Raw genomic sequence first — 17,192 nt, forward strand, 5'->3', positions numbered from 1 at the left:
TGTATCAAGAAGAGTGTGTCCAGCAGGTCAAGAGAGGTTCTGCTCCCCCTCTACTCTGCCCTGGTGAGGCCTCATTTGGAGTCCTGTGTCCGGTTCTGGGCTCCTCAGCTCAAGAGAGACAGAGAACTTCCAGAGAGAGTCCAGCACAGGGCCACCAAGATGATCAGGGGTATAGAACATCTTTTATACGAGGAAAGGCTGCAGGAACTGGGGCTGTTTAGTCTGGAGAAGAGGAGACTGAGGGGAGATCTTATTAACATTTATAAATATCTAAAGGGTGGGTGTCAGGAGGTTGGGACATCTCTTTTTTTTATAGTAGCTAGCAACAGGACAAGGGGTAATGGGATGAAGCTGGAACACAAAAAATTCCTCTTAAACATAAGAAAAAACTATTTGCCTGTTGAGGTGAGGGAGCCCTGGCACAGGCTGCCCAGAAGGGTTGTGGAGTCTCCTTCCTTGGAGGTCTTCAAGACCCGCCTGGACATGTTCCTATGCAACCTGATCTAGGTGACCCTGCTTCTGCAGGGGGGTTGGACTAGATGATCTCTAAAGGTCCCTTCCATCCCCTACCATTCTATGATTCTATGGTTCTATGAAAACAGCGAGAAAAGGACGGGTTAAAAGCTTCGGATGTGGAGAACAGTTCAGTGAAAGTGATTTAGTTTCTCTGGTCTATTTATCATCTGAGCAGAGAAACATCCCTGTGTGTATGAAGTTAGCTCTGCAGGACTCTGTGCCTGTCAGAACTGTTTATCTCTACTTGCCAACAACAGCAAGAAAGGCAGGAGGACTGGCAGGCGTGATGGTGAATGAGTTGGACACATGGAGTGAGGGCACATGAATCGAACCTCCCCACTGATGCAGAAAGGGGAAAAGAGGCAGGGAAACATTAAAGCATGGTGTGTCTAATCTTGGAGAGTTTAGTGGTGCAGTTGCTACCAGAAATCCCGAACTGTTCCAGAATTCTTCAAGGCAACTGAGTAGATAGGTCTTGGTGGCCAGTTAGTCCTCATGCTGCTGAAGTTATAGGAGTAAATGCCAGCAGAAACAGCTAATGGGGGAATTTGGCACCATTAACATGTTATTGGCTGTGAGCAACTGAGTCGGGAATATTGCGCTTAGATAGTTCAAAGCTAATGTGGTAATCACTTACTAAGAAACTATTTAGTGCTTGATATATTATATGAAGAGGTATAAAAAATTCCCACAGCCAAAAATCAAACAGAACCTTAAACCTGTGTGAGGCCCATCAGGAGAAAAGAAAAAAAAAAAAAGGGAGGGGAGGGAGGAGGGAAGAGAATTCAGGTTTATAAAAAGCAACACGTACACAATGAGCTGAAGGTTGTGCTTCTGCACTTCCTGGTCTGGGTGTGAGCAGGAGAGGAAATACCAAAATATCACCAGAAGAACTATTCTCACAACATTTCCAACCTGACTGAGACCAGAAATTTCTGACAGTCCTGCAAAAAAGGGGGAAAAAACCCCCACAAGTGACCCAGTCCCAAGCCTCTTGCTCACTGGAAAGCAAATGAAATTCCCAAAGCGAGGAGGTTTGGGTAGACCTGGATGAGTCTTCATGTTTCCCCTCAGTCCTCACCTGTACTCTCTATTTGCTTCAGTTCACTGGTCATTGGTGACATTTTGACTCCTTTACCAGCTTTGAGAGGAAGACATTTCTGGTATAGTCAGTTTAGGTGCATCTGTGACCACAGACCACTGAATTGCATGTTAACCTTGAGGCACAGCACTGTGGTCCAGTCTAACTCAGAGGAGAAGTCCCCTGTCCTCCCTTTAATTTTTTTGGGCATCAATCCCCTACAACAAGGCTAAATACCTACGTACACAGCAAGAACCAACATTTCAATGCATAAAATGCCAGCAGTTTCAGTAATGCTCCGTGTTAATAATTAAAACTGAATTCCTGAAGGCTTGCAGCCAGAAAAGACATGAGGTTGGTCTGGCTGGTCTTACACAAACCTTCCAGTGGTATCAAAGAAAACCTTGAAGAGCAGCAGGATCACATTCAAAGGGCTGTGTGGAAAGCCGACACAACAGGCAATTAGTTTAAAACTTCAGACTTGGAAGCTCTGCAAGGAATTTGGAAAATGGTTCTTTCCCTTTGTTGGTATAAAGAGCAGAAAATACTCTGTCCTGCTAAACCCCAAGAATTTAAATGTTAAATTCTTCTGATTGATGTGTGATATTATGCACTAGAATTCAGGACATATTCAATAGTTAAGGAAAATCATGGCTAAAGTAAAATTACTGTAGAAAGCTGTTTTTTCTAAAAGGATGTTTCCTAACGTCTAAGCAATTTCTGAATCAAGCTTTTTTTCCCCAATATTTGACAATCGAATCCCTGGAGCAGCTCCAAGGAGCAACTTAGGAATGTTCGATGCAACCACAACCTCCAGCTCTGGGATAGAACAAAAACTACAACAGTGATGACGCTTTATCCTTCACATCTCCCTCCAGCAACACTTCCATGGGTGTCAGCAATGAAATCTGCTTCAAAGAGGTCACTGGTTTTGAGACTGGTCAACTCATTGCATTTGTGACCACAGTTTAACTAAAACCACCTAAGGCTAATAATGCTGTCATGGACTCTCACATCCCAAAATGAAGCTAAAACCATAGCTAAGCCTCATGTCTGAATGCAGCTTTCCAGTTCATTCAGAGCAGCACAGCACTCAGCATTTTCCCTCCAACAACAGAAAGCCCCTTTCTGGCCTCCCGGAACGTTGCTGCTGAAATACGTTGTCACTCCTGCTGCAAACTTATTTAAGAGACAATAGGAGAAATAGTTGGCACTTGGATTCTTCTTAAAACTTAAATCTAGATCAACAATAAAACATAAAAAGCCAAAGAAGCATGCAAAGACACTCAGAAAGTTCTCATTTTTCTTTTAAGATTAGTTTTCTCTGAGATCGAGACGTTGCAATTTACTCAATGTGGGCCCCATTCTGCAACTCTTTTCTTACAAGAGCTCTTTTTAAAGCCACTCAGGTTGTTTTATGTGAGTAAAAGCCAGTTACATGAGCCTTGATTTGCAGAATTTGGCCTTATATCTTTTGCTACAGTAAAGCTTACCTAGATGTTATCTGGGCTGCAAAGCAGTGTGTATTTTTAGGATTTAAAAGTGGACTTAAGTTGGGTTTTCTTTTTTTTTTTGAAAAAGCTCTAACTTCAGCTTCTCCCATCTGTTTTTTTGCAGTTTGCTCAGCAGCCACATTGAATGGACACACTCAGCCTTTGTCCCTGCCTCAGAGCTCCTTGTTACCAACCACGCTCAGCCCCAACGTGCTGTAACTCACCAGGATGCGTGCAGTCTGAATTCCCATTCCAGATTTGGTCCTCAAACCTAAGGCCATTATTCCATCTCAGACTATGACATATTCTCCCATGTGCAGCTAAAAAAGCGCGTGTTTCTTCAGGTTTTCTTGCCACAAAAAGATAAAATAAAATTAAACAAAATAGTAAGAACAATAAGAATAAAGGAAATCCAGTGTACGGCTGGAGTCTAAGAGTGTTGATCTGCATCCATAAATCTCCTGCCCGGTGAGGAGACACAGGCACTACAACTGGAAAGAGAGCAGGAAGGAAAACCTACCATGTGAGCAAAGTTAAAAAAAAAAAGGAAAGGGGAAAAAAAAAAAGAGAGAGAGAAAAAAAGGTCTGCTCAGTGGACAGCACTTGGGCTGATAGCAGGGATTTCAGGAAATCCAAACACTCAGACAGGAAATCTGAACACTGGATAAACATGCCATAATCTCCACAGATACAGTTAACGTGCTGCGTCTCCCGTTAACCCTTATCCTGCCCATGGCTGAGGCTGAAATCAGATCTGCAATGCCTGGAAACACAAGCTGCCCGGGGGGCTCTGAAGTCTGAGCACTCCAAGGTCTGAGCAGCAGCCCTGCCTTCAACTCAGTCCTCTCCTTCCCTCGCTGCTCTGCTGAGGATATTTTTTCTCACTTTATTTCTGCATAGTGATGCTTTAAATGAAAAGTGTGTGATTTTCCCCCTCTGAGAGGAGATGATACTGCACCCTCAGCCCCACAACAGCAGGGCAACCTGCCTGAACACCTCTTTGCCACCAACTGCAGCTATCTGGTCATCCTGAATTGGTTTTACCCGTTTTTTCATCTCTCTTTTGCTCTAACACAAGATTTATATGGCTGTCTATGAGGCACTTGCAGAGTAAACCAATGATGATTTACTCCAGAGCTGGTTCAACAGGGTTGGGGGAGCACATTAGATATTAGAGGGAAAGCGTTCTTAAAGGAACAGAGGAGTTTGAATACCTCTCTTTCTGCCACTTTGTAAAGGAATTGAGGATCAAACTCTACAGTACATAGTAAAATTAAGATGAAACCTGTTTAGTTACTTGTTTCTGGATTATAAATTTAATTCTTTGTGTGCTGTGGCTCACTCATCATTAATTATGTCACTTTTTTTTTCTTAATTGATTTCTTTGATGTGATCTAAATTGTCTGAAATATAAATTTGAAACTCTTAGCTTAGCTACCACAGCAAGAAATAACAACAAGATTTTGTAGAGCTGATCTCTCCCTGTCGCAGATGTAATTAATTAAGTTTACATGACAGTTGTCCAATTGAAACCTGTAAAACTCTAAGTGTGCACACACACTCACTCTCTCTCACACACACACACACAACTAATTCTTCTGTCTGTGCAAGATGGTGACTTCACTGTGTTTTCTGTAGGAGGACAATTGCAGGCTTCAATGTTTTTCAGAGGTTATTGACTCCTAAGGCAAGGACTTGCTTCCAGAAGTGCTGCGTCTCTCTTAAAACTGACTTTTTGGATCAGTCCTGCCCAAAGCATGTTGGAATGAAAAGGCCATGCCTTCGGATTTTCTCATTCTCCTACCACTTCACAGCAATAAAAGAATTGTAAAAATTAGTACCTTGAATTTCACTTTGCCATTTGCTGGCAGCAGTAATTAGACACCGAGGTAATATCCACTGACTGGTGTCTTTGCTTCGGGCCTTAGCAATTAACTCATCTGAAATAGCCTTATAAGTCCCACACGCGATGTTAACCTATATCATTATATTAAGGTATCCACTAGGAACAAAGTAGAAGCAGTATAGGAAAGGACTTCCTTCAGCAGTTTCTACTACTTATGGTGTGTTCCTACTGCTTATTTCAAAGACAGAAGCTCTGGCAAACCAGCATTGGTTACAGCATTTCCTGGAAGTGGCCAAACTTGGAAATCACACCTGGTCTAATGAGACAGGTTGTGTTGGCCAAGCAACACTGCGGGGAGCCTGGCAACAGAGCTGGAGTGGAAAATAGGGCTTTTGGGGCATCTCTGCCTCAGGAAATCTCCTCTGGTCTCCAGCCCAGTTCTGAGTCAGGAAACCTCTTTCAGGTTGGATCTTCATGTTCTCAGTCATTTCCGTACTACTTTTTAGAATGCATGAGGCTGGTGATGGAGATCATTCCCTATGAGCACGGCTGCAGCTCAGTTGGCAGCATCTGTGCAAATAGCTGGTAGAACAAAGGCTGGGCTTTTAGGCATGAAGTCATTCCCCTTGCCTAGCATGTGCTACATGAAACAAGTACCAAATGGTTGCTTGATGATGTCAGGAGGGAACTAGTGGAAAAACAGGGAAAGAGTAAAACATGTCAGACTTGTACCTTTTTTTCCTTATTCTTCTTGTTCCATGTGCTTTGCCAGTGAGCTATTTCAGTTATTCACTTGTTTCCGTAGAAGTTCTTCTGTTGTCAGATTTTTTTTCACCTTCCCTTTTCTTGTCTTTTCTTAGTGCCATTCTTTCCAGTAGCAAAAGGAAAGTAAAAAATGAGGAAAAGAATAAAATACAGCCTTTGCTTTTCAGTATAATGAAAAAACCCACAAAATAGTCATAAATGCTCAAAATACGCATTGTGAAAAAATGCCTTTTAAGATTGAGAGACTTTTCATTTGAAAACATTCAAGTAGCTCTAGAAAAAAATGGAGTTGAGGGATGAGGGATATAATTTATTACCACTAACATCTGCTGTAAATCAGTTAGAGGTAGGCAAACATTCTCTGCCAGAGCACAGTTAGGTCAAGGTGAGAAGGGATAAAACAGTAATTAAAAGACCAGCATCCTCCAGCAGCCTTCAACAAGCTGTAAGCAGAAGAGCAAGTGCTTGCTGCAAAACTGGTTTTTTGTCTGGAAAAATTTCAAAGGGGAAAGAAAAAATTCATTGGTATATAAATGGAAACCTATCAGTTTATAAAACAGGTCTAGGAATTTCCATATGTAACCACAAAAATCATTATACTTTTCTGGCTTTATAATTAAAAATAAGTTGAAAGAATGTTGTGCTTATTGTGAAAAGTTTCATTTGATGAGAAATTTCTGTTCAAAAACTCCACAGAAAGATGTTCTTGTGAGTCCTGGTAAAAGGGAGTACAAGGACAGCATGGTAGGTAGAATAATGAAGCTGACAAAAATAAACTGTACAGAGAGACATTTCAGCAGAAAGAGGCTAGAAAGAAAACTTCAAACTCGGGCCAGCAGAGTTTTCAAAGCTAAATAGGGGATAAAGATATCTGAAGGAGCACAGCGGCTGCAAAAAATCCACCATCACCTGAGGAAAAAAAGGCAGTGGCCTTACTCAATACAGATGTGAAGATGCCTGCTTTTAAACTGGAAAAAAACCCTTCACTGTGTCCACCCTTGATGTACCCATAGCAGCTGAGCTTTCTGCTCACTTACTCTATATCCTCAGGATGTAACTTTCTGTAGTCCTACAGCTGATAATAAAATTCTCACTTCTTCAGCAAAGAACTCTGTAGCTACTGAATTAAGATGAATCAGGTCCTTAAAGACTAAAAGGGTTTAGCTATGTATGTGAAAGATAAAGCACACGAAATTATAGTTAAGATTGTGAACAAAATGCTCAAGAATTATCATTAACCTGCGATGCCCCAAGCTCTGTTATTTTTCATATTTCAGTGGCAAGCCTTATCATTATAAATAGTTAGGATTCTTATTTTTTTTCAGTATAGATTTGGAACCAAGATCAATTCTTTAATTTTCATCTCCCTACTTACTGGATTTGGAGAAGACTTCAACAGAATAATTAAAAAACTTGGAGAAAGAAATTGCAGGTCCCAGTTTTGTCATTCTTAATCCTTGAGTCACCCTGAGGCTCTACATGCTTGAAAAAAAATGGCTTAATATAGTCACGTGAAACTAATTTACTTTCCCTTTAGAGCGTGGCCAGCCCTGTACACTCTGCAATCCCAGATCTGTCAGTAGCTACCAGAAACTGGATGCCAGAGAAATATTGTGACATGCTTAAACAAAGTTTCCCATTCACACTGTGACTTTATCTGGATTTACAACCACATATGCTAAAACTTAGCAAACATCAGAAAAAATGAGTTCAAATCACTAACCAAAAGGATTTCGTAAACACTGACACAACTTACCATAAGCTATATAAACACTATTTTTTTCTTGCAAAACTTCAGTAATTAACTGGTTTAGAGACTTCTTGCTGTGCTGCAGAACGTCTCTTTGAGCACTGGCTTTCAATGTTAACATTTGCTTGGAGATCCGTGCCATTTTTATTAGTAGTCTGCTCCTTCCTAAAGGAGCAGTCAAGGAGGTTTACTTTTGAGATGAGCATCCCTGATGGCAATGTTGCACTAGGAAAAGCACCGATCCCCTCTTCATCCAAGAGTAAACCATGTGTTCTTATGTTACACAAGAAACATCGTTGCTTTCCTCACTGTTCATTCAGGGAAATACAGCAGAAGCTGTGTTCCAGCCAATTTAATGACATGTTTGTGCATTTATTAAACAAATAGCACCTCTTGATGTTACCAAAAAGGTCTGGACATTAGAAACTGCCTTGACAAGAAACACTTGACCCTCAGTGGTAACTATAGACTGTACCAACACACAGGAGGCTGTGCATGTTTCATTCTGAACTGGTTATATGTGTTTGTAGTTTACTTTTTTAAATTAAAAAAACATCACTAAGATACTGGATTTTTTTTTGCCTCCATTCATTCTTCTTTGTTGTAAAAAAGGTTTGTTTTTTTATTTCATAGTCCTTCTCTTCTAATTTTGTTCTTCCAAGGTGGTGTGTGAAAGGAGGAAACCAAAAACATGTTCAAACATTTTTTTTTAACCAGCTCTACTCAAAATATACTGCATAGCAACATAATCAGTAAAGGGTACTAAGGAAAATAGCTGTCACTTAAAGGTGTCCTCATGGTGTGAGTGTATCTGCTGGCTTCAGTATTTGCCAGAGAGATGTGGAAACTCCAGATAACATTCAGAGACCACTGGAAGTTGAATTATACACCACAGACATCTGTAGCAAAGAAATGCTGCTGTGTGGGGAAAAGGCTGAAATTTGAATTTCTGAGACGCTCTGCATCGTTCTTGATAGGTTTCCAGGCCATCAGTTGTGCTGAAAGGGCATAAAGGATGCTTTGGGAACACTATAAGCATCTTAACAGGCTTTTTCTCCCTTTGCCACCAAAGTCTTCCTCAGCTTCCTTTCAAAAAATGGGTGAAAAGAAAATCATGCTTCCTCAGTGTGTTGTCCTTGGTTTGTTACACAAAATTTAAATGACAAACATAACACGTGAATTCCAGATGTTAATAACACTGACAAACTCCTGGATGATCATCAGATTGGTGTGGCAATTATGAGATATTTTTAAAAAGGAAGTATAAGCTTCTCATGATCTGAGTCTTTGGAAGCCATGTAAGCAATAGTTTTAAGCATTGTTTTCAAAGGGTGACTATATACATAAAAAATAGTGCTAAAATTCTTGTCAGTCTCTTATCAGGATCTGAATATTTAAGAGTATGGACGAGTGTAGACAGGTGAGCACTGCTCTAAGTGCTGCAAACTTCATTTGCTGTAAGTACCGTATATTTATATATAGCATAGACTGGATGAAGGAGCTGTTAGCCTGTGGAGATTTTGTGGAGTCTGGAAAATGAAAAGACACTGGAAAAATAATTATTTCCATTTCCAGTTCCAGCTTTTGGAAACAGGTAATGGCCATCATGGCAACATGTCTGCAATGAGGAAGATAAATCATGTTTTTCCCTATGACTGTATTCCTTTAGGCCTTTAGATTTTTATGTATATACACACGTGTGTGCAGTTAAAATCCAAACGCTCAAATGCTGATGAGGAAGTAGGACTGAGAAACAAAGCAGCAGGGTAAAACACAAGCCTGGCCTGTTATGGCCCCAAGTATGTAGATGAGAATGAGATGGCCTGGCAGAAGGTTGTGATTGCTTCAGAAAAATGGGTCTTTTGCAGGGAGAAGTCAGGACAGTGGGGAGTATGTGATGGTGTTGCCTCTGTTAGATCCAATGAGTCAGAAAGTGTTGTATCCCATGATCAGAAGGGCAGCAGCTCCTGTCCTCCACTAGCAATGCACCTGGGACCATCACCAAAGAGATCTGATAACTCTCGGGAAGAAGAAAATAGTGATTAGAAAAGAGACTCATTATCACAGGAGGACTGCAGTACTACTTTGAAGCAGGAATGGACTCATTTCCATATTTCTTCCTGTCACATTGCTGTTCTGCCTGGCAATGCTCTGGTTAAAGTCTTCTTAGAAGAGGCTTCTTCAGCTTTTCTGCAGGAGATGGTGGCTGCTTTCATCCTACGCTCACTGCAAGTTTCTCTGTGAGTGGCTGAAGAGCTTATCCTAGTGCAGTCATGATATCTGGAGCAGATCATCCTAAGTGCCATTGTGAGGCACATACAGGACAATCAAGGGTTCAAGCCCAGTCAATATGGCTTTATGAAGGGCAGATCCTGTTTGACCAATCTGATCTCCTTCTATGACAATGTGACCCACTTGGTGGATAAGGGAAAGGCTGTGGATGTGGTCTTCCTGGACTTCAGTAAGGCCTTTGACACAGTCTCCCACAGCATCCTCCTGAAGAACTGGCTCCCCATGGCTTGAGTAGACCTGCTCTGAGATGGGTGGAAAACTGTCTGGATGGCCAGATGCAGAGAGTCATAATGAATTATAATGGAGTTAGACCTATTTGTTGTCCAATCACCAGTAGTGTTCCCCAGGGCTTGGTGCTGGGGTCTGTTTTGTCTGACAACTTTGTCAATGATCTCGATGAGGGGATTGAGTGCCCCCTTGGTACACTTGTGGAGGATGCAAAGCTGGGAGGATGCATAGATCTGCTTGAGGGCAGGAAGGCTCTTCAGAGGGACTTGGACAAACTGCTGCAATGGGCTGAGGCCAATTGTATGAGATTCAACAAGACCAAGTGCTGGGTCTTGCATTTGGGCCACAACAACCCCAGGCAATGCTACAGGCTTGGAGCAGAGTGGCTGGAAAAGTGGTTGTTAATTGACAGCCATCTGACTATGAGCCAGCAGTGTGCCCAAGTGGCCAAGAAGGCCAATGGTATCCTGGCCTGTATCAGAAATAATGGGACCAGCAGAACCAGGGAAATGATTGTCTGCCTATACTTGGTGCTGCTGAGGCCACACCTTGAATACTGTGTTGGGTGTTGGGTCCCTCGCTACAGGAAGGACATTGAGGTGCTGGAGCATATATAGAGATGGGCAACAAAGCCGGTGAAAGATCTGGAGAACAAGTCTTATGAAGAGTGGCTGAGGGAACTGTGAATGTTTAACCTGGAGAAGAGGAGCCTGAGGGGAGACATTACCACTCTACTACTACCTGAAAGGAGGTTGTAGAGAGGTGGGGGTCGATCTCTTCTCTCAAGTAATGAATGACAGGACAAGGGAGAATGGGCTCAATTGCACCAGGGGAGGTTTAGATTGGACATTAGGAAGAACTTTTTCACCAAAAGGATTATTAATCATTGGAACAGGCTGCCCAGGGAAGTGGTCAAGTCATCATCCCTGGAGATATTTTAAAGATGGGTAGATGAGGTGCAAGTTTAGTAATGGGCTTGGCAATGTGAGGTTAGCTGTTGGACTTTGTGATCTTAAAGGTCTTTTCCATCTGAAACAATTCTATGATTCTATTCTGTGATTTCCCTATACTCTGCCACATAATTATCAGTGGTTTCAAACACTACAGTATTATGCTAACCACACATTTGTTTTAGGACCACACAACACATCCATGAACTAGGAGGGTCATACGACACCAGGAAGGAATTCATCTTCTTTCTGAATTGCTTTTTGTGGGTTAAACATCTTGGTTTCCTACCTTTTAATTGCAGCACACACTGCCTCACTAGCTTTGTACTTCAGAAGGAGATCTCTATATCTCCTAGTGCTCAGGGCAACCATACAGTAGTGTTCATGCAGTGTTTCAAAATAAATGAGGGATCATGACTTTTCTTCTTGTGGAGTTCAGATGAGTGATCTGTTATTCAGTCTTTGGTTACTCAGTGACTAAAGGCCAGGGGTTTATAACCTGTTGCTAATATCCAGACACCTTTCAACGAGCCTTTCTGCTGCCTGGGGCACAGGGCATGCTCTGCCCTATTGCTGACCATGAAGTTTGGTGTGGCTTGCCTCTTCTGACCTCTCTCTTGTCCTAGGAAGCAGATTGTTAATGAAGATTCCTTAAGCAGATACGTGGATAATGCTTAGTTCAAGCTCTTATGCTGACCTTGGTCAACTCATCCAGACTTCATTTAAACTGGCAAATCCCAGGACATTTACAAACTACTGTCTAGTTGTGTTTTGTCATCATCCCAACCTGGAGCAGGACCCGGAGATGTATACTCTACACCCAATACCATCATGCACCTACCCACACCTTCTGCCCAGGCAAGACACAGACCCTGGGGTCTCTCTCATTGCCTCTTTTGATGAACTATGCTTCAGGGTGCAGTCCATTTTCTTGTCAGTTGCTTTACATTGGTGGCATTTGCATGGTCTGTAAAGAACTGCATCTCAGCAGCTCTGAGCCTGATTTCTTCTAGGTGGTGATCCCGTGACTTTCCCTGCACTGAAGCCTGAGTTGAGGCCAATGCCTCATTGTTGCAGATGATAAATAGAATGGAATATTTCAGTTGGAAAGAACATACAATCTTCATCTGGTTCACCTGCCTGACTACTTTAGGACTGACCAAAAGTAAAAGCATATTATTAAGGGCATTGTCCAAATGCCTCTTAAACACTGACAGGCTTGAGACATCAACCACCTCTGTAAGGAAGCCTGTCCAAGTGTTTTATCACCTTATCTGTAAAGCAAGATGGGCTCCTCACTACAAGAAAGCATGTCCAAAGAAGAGCAGTGAAGCTTGTGAAGGGTCAAGAGAACAAGTCTGATGAGGAATGGCTGAGGGAACTGAGAGTGTTTAGCCCAGAGACAAGAAGGTTGAAGGGAGACATTATCACTCTACGACTGCTTGAAAGGAGGTTGTAGAGACTTGGGAATCAGTCTGTTCTCTCAAATAACAAATGACAGGACAAGAGGAAATGTCCTCAAGTTGCACCAGGAAAAAATTGTTCACTGAAAGGCTTGTCAAGAGTTGGAACAAGCTGCCCAGGGAAGTGGTGGAGTCACCATTCCTGGAGGTATTGAAAAGACCTGTAAATATGGCACTTAGGGTTTAGTGCTGGATATGACAGTGTCAGGTTTATGGTTGGACTCAATGATCTTAAGAGTCTTTTCCAACTTAAATGACACTTCTGTGATTCCAGGAAATGCTTCCTAATGTCAAGACTGAACCTCCTCTGACGCAGCTTTGAACCGTTCCCATGTGCCCTGTTACTGGATACCAGGGCAAAGACATCAGCGCCGCTCTCTGCTCCTCCTCAGCAAGCTGCAGAGAGCAAGGAGGTGGCCCATCAGCATTTTTTTTCCTCCAAACTAGGCAAATCCACAGTCTTCAGCTGCTCTGCATAGGATGTGCCTGCCAACCCTCTCCTCAGCTCTGTTGCTTTCCTCTGGATGCATTCAAGGATCTTCACATCCTTTTTAAATTGTGGGCCCCAGAGCTGCACACAGAAAAGCCATGTGTGAGCTTGAACCCTAAGCCAACATAGGGGCACAAACACAATTGCCTCAATTCCCCAGGTACAGTGTATATGGGGTTAATCACAATTTATGACCTCACGACACATGACCCAGATATGCTACAGGCCATGGGTTGCACAGATGCTTCAGAGGTGAGATTTGCAAGGCCTAAGTATGAACTATAATGATGAGATGCTATCTAACATTTCTACCTTTATGGCTTTAATGGTCAAATTGGATTCTTTACTGTATAAGAAACTAGAAAAAATATCATACAATATAGGCTGGATGACATCAGCTTTCCCTCTCTTGTCTCCATACTTTATATATATTCAATATGAAAGCTTGGTTTTGTCTCATAAAATGTACCAGAAGTTTAGAAGGAAATCATATTCCTGTCTGGGCGAGCTCCAAATTAAATGATTTCTAAAATGGGCTTGAAATGAAGAATCGTTGCTGTTTACTCTGTGAAAAAGGAGAGGAATATTAACTTCTGTGGGAGGAGGAGCTGTACCTTAAAGAAAAAAAAGTTGCTATTGAATACAAAGCTGGTTTGGAAAGCTCAGATAATTGGAAACACATGCTCATGGCTGCAGGCGTACAGCACATAAACTGCAGAAGAAAAATCATAATAGAAAAGACGTGAAGTATTTGAAAATATTGCAGAAGTCAACATTTTACAACTGCTTAATAGTGACTATACCTGAAATATTGCTTCACTTTGCTATTAGCCTTAAGGACTCAAATTGATCCGTAGACTTTCCAGTGTGCACCAGGTTGATAATCAAATAGAGATCCCAGATATGGTGGATGATAGTATTACATAAGGAGAATATTTTAGTAAACTATCTGAGAAAAGATGACTCATAATGAATTCACAGATGAATATTTTATTTTAAACACAAAATGTTGTGAATTACTTAGCACCTAAAAATAACACGCCCCCCTTTTAACTTTCAGTGAACCATGTTGACATTGCAGGGGTTTCTAACTTTTTCAGTGCAGCAAATCATTTGTCTTTTGTAGTCTGTTAACGCAAATATCTCTTTTAAGGCCAAAGCTTCGAAATGAAAGCACACATAAACCCCCTCACACCCACACTCCCTTTGGTTTGCAGTTTTCTGTTCCGCCTCTCCCCCTTCTTGGGTAGTAAAAGCCACAGAAGGAAGGAAAGGCTGTGAAAATCTGCACAGAAAAATGAAAATGGAATGTATACTGTGGAATACTCTATACCATAGCCATACTGTAAGGGAGCATAAATCACTCTCTTAAAACTGTGTGGGCAGAGCTGTTGCAAACCTGCATCTTCCTCATTTTTGGCCACTAACTTTCTTCCTATCCCTGATGGATGTGTGGATATATCTTTCTCTCTCCTTGAATCATCCCTGATTTCCTCTCTCTCCTCATCAAGGGTTAGTTTTGCAGTTCTCAGATGCCCATGCACTAGCCCAGTTGTAATCTAGATCAGTACTTGTCAGCTCTGGGTAGGCATATCCTATGTACCAATGGTGTCTCGGGCAATTTTGGTCATTGAAACTTAGATTTGACTGCATATATACTGTCTTCCAAAGATCTGAGAAGCATTTGTCTGTCTGAAAAGCTATTTCACTGTCAAATTTCCAGCTCTTCTAATGGAGGGAAGGAGTGAAATTTCATGAGCAGTGCTGTAACGTGGGGGCGGGGAGAGGAGGTGGAAAAGGAGCTTTCCCTGCAACTTCATCGTCTTGAATGACTCCAGCTTTTAAATTTCCAGAAAGAAATAATTATTTAAAATAAATCAGCCTGAGACAGACAGCTAAGGTAGAAAATGTGGCATGGATAGATACAGCTTAGTGAACTAATTTTCACACATTTTAGACATGATTGAGGCTATTTCAGTAATGGTGTTTCCTGCAAAAGATTGTCATCCAAAGGCCACTGGAGTCAACAGGAAACTTTCCCTCAGCTTCTGTGATCTTCAGGTCAGGCTTCTAAATCGTTCAGTGCTGTGCCTTTTGTTATATTCATGAGGAATATAGTGCATATGATGCCAATTTTAATGCTACATTGCAGGATCAGCACAATCCTGCATTTCATGTGTTTCATTTCCCCACTTTGTTAATGTCACTCAGCTTCTCTTCATCATGGGCCACCTTAACTACATGGTTTAACTTTCTTAATTCAGCTAGGAGCTAGGTAAGTTATCTCATCTCTGAAAAAAAAAACAAAGAATGTTTCAGGGAACAGACAGAAATAGATGTTTTCTACCATGAGATCTTGAAAAGCCTGTGCAATGACCAGAGCATATTTTAGTCCTGTAATAGTAGAAACTTATTCCCACGCCTACAGGTGTTTTCCAGCTTTTCTGTGATGAGCTGCACATCTCAATAAAGACATTGCCTCATGGGCACTTATCCTCTGAGTCATTGTGTAACATCCCTATGGCAATTTACATTACATGGAAAATCATACCGAAAAAGCATTTGTGCTTCTTTTTAAGAGGTCTTTAGAGGAATATGAGTATTGACCTTCCTGTGAAAGTTGACCACGGTTTCTGCTTTTGCTGTTTATCTCATCTCTTCTCATTTCCTTGGCTCTGTTCGTCTCAACTAAGTCCAGGATGAAAGCCAGCATACTGCAGGCACAGTTAGCTCAGCAGTGTGCTGTGGACCACAGCTAAAGAATCTCCATCCCAGGCCTTTTCTCGTATGAAGCTTCAATCTAACATGCAAAGTGCTAACAGAGTTACAGATCATATTTAATAAGCAAAGTAAAAGAAAGGCAAGTCAACATCCCCAGTTTTTACTTAAGAGAGAGCTTTACAGCCAAATATAACACCTGTCCCTGATGCGTTCTACTGCATTTTTCCAGGGTTGTTTGCCTTGTTCTTGCAGAAACAACAGGATGGCACTGGGACCTGAACTCTGACTTTGCTGTTACTGCTGTTCTGGATGCTGATGCTGCTCTATCACAACAGCTGAATTGGATCCAGCTTGAAATGTGAGTTATCTTTTCTTTGAAGAAGAAACATTAACAAAACCCATGACACTTTTTAATAGTTAAGAAGTTGCTTCTGTCATTTCTTGGTGTGATAGATTGTAGACTATTGACATAGCTTAATTGCTTATGGAAATAAAGTTAAATTCACAAGTTCACATCAGTTCCCGTTCATTTTACAAACATGATTTTCAGCACTTTCTTGTAAAGAATGTGCAAGGAAAGGACCTCCTTTTCTTGGACTTGTAGAGGTTGGCATGTCGGAAATTTCAACACAGAATTGTAAGAGTTGACACTAGCTATGACTGCCCAGGAAAAATATTTTAATACACAGAAATGTATATAAATTTTGTGAACATTTTTCTCTTCTTACAGCAAAATCAGATCTTGAAAGTTATATGTGTTCTAAAAGGCTTCTTTAGGACCTGTCAAGATATTTGCTCCTATTATGCCACGTAGGGCAATCTGGGATAAGAAAATAATGTGACAGTGATTAAAGGTAAAAGTATATGTAGTAGCAGGAGGAAATTCTTATTGTCTCTCCCTGTTTTCCAGGTACTTAATGTCAGCTTTTGTTGTCAGTTTTTTAATATTTGTTTGTTTTCAAGGAGAGATCTTGAACCCATCAAAAGATGTATCTGCATGGCTGGCATAAGGCAAAAGTGGAAAACTGACCTACTGGGAGCAATGCAGCCAAAGCTTTTACATTTGAGACTTTGTCTCTAATTTAAAGGACTTTCATGATATAATAGTAATAAATAATGATAATAAGGTATGAGGAGTGATCATCTGATCATTCTTGATCTGTGGTGAGAACTGCCTTAGAAGAAGGTTACAGAAAACAGGAAAAAGGAAGGAAACTATGGGTAGATGTCATTTCAGATAACCTATGACATCCGTGACTGATTCCTTGCCTGAGCTTTTCCTTTCTAGGAGCTCCTGATGCTCAGGAGGTGTGCCACAAGGCATCAGGCAATGATAGGGCTGAGTCCAGAACACTGGAGGAGGCTGGCCAATGCCCAAGAATCAGAAGCCCCTCAAGCATGCTGCATGCTGATAAGATATGGTGGAGAATTTTCCCTCTCTTATGTCTGTAGACAGAAGAACACAACATATCCGTTACTGACATAAGATGCGATATTGTGTTCCCAACTCTGTGTTCTCGGCTTTTCCCTGAGCTGAAGGTTTGAAGGGCTTAAAGGGAACCATTTACATGTAGTAAAATCTCTAGTTCCAACATCA

The 17,192-nt window shown here is 41.4% G+C and overlaps 1 protein-coding gene across 1 annotated transcript in view; it reads right to left on the bottom strand.

The window, feature by feature from the left end:
* ASAP1 (ArfGAP with SH3 domain, ankyrin repeat and PH domain 1) overlaps positions 1-3,546 on the bottom strand; it is a 157,797-nt gene extending 154,251 nt beyond the window's left edge. The window contains exon 1 of the mRNA XM_061994994.1: positions 3,315-3,546. The gene's annotated coding sequence lies outside the window, so the exon portion shown is untranslated. The remainder of the gene's footprint in view (positions 1-3,314) is intronic.
* Positions 3,547-17,192: the final 13,646 nt, after the last annotated feature.

This window comes from Colius striatus, chromosome 4 (assembly GCF_028858725.1).
Source record: "Colius striatus isolate bColStr4 chromosome 4, bColStr4.1.hap1, whole genome shotgun sequence".
In the NCBI taxonomy this organism is placed as follows: Eukaryota; Metazoa; Chordata; class Aves; order Coliiformes; family Coliidae; genus Colius; species Colius striatus.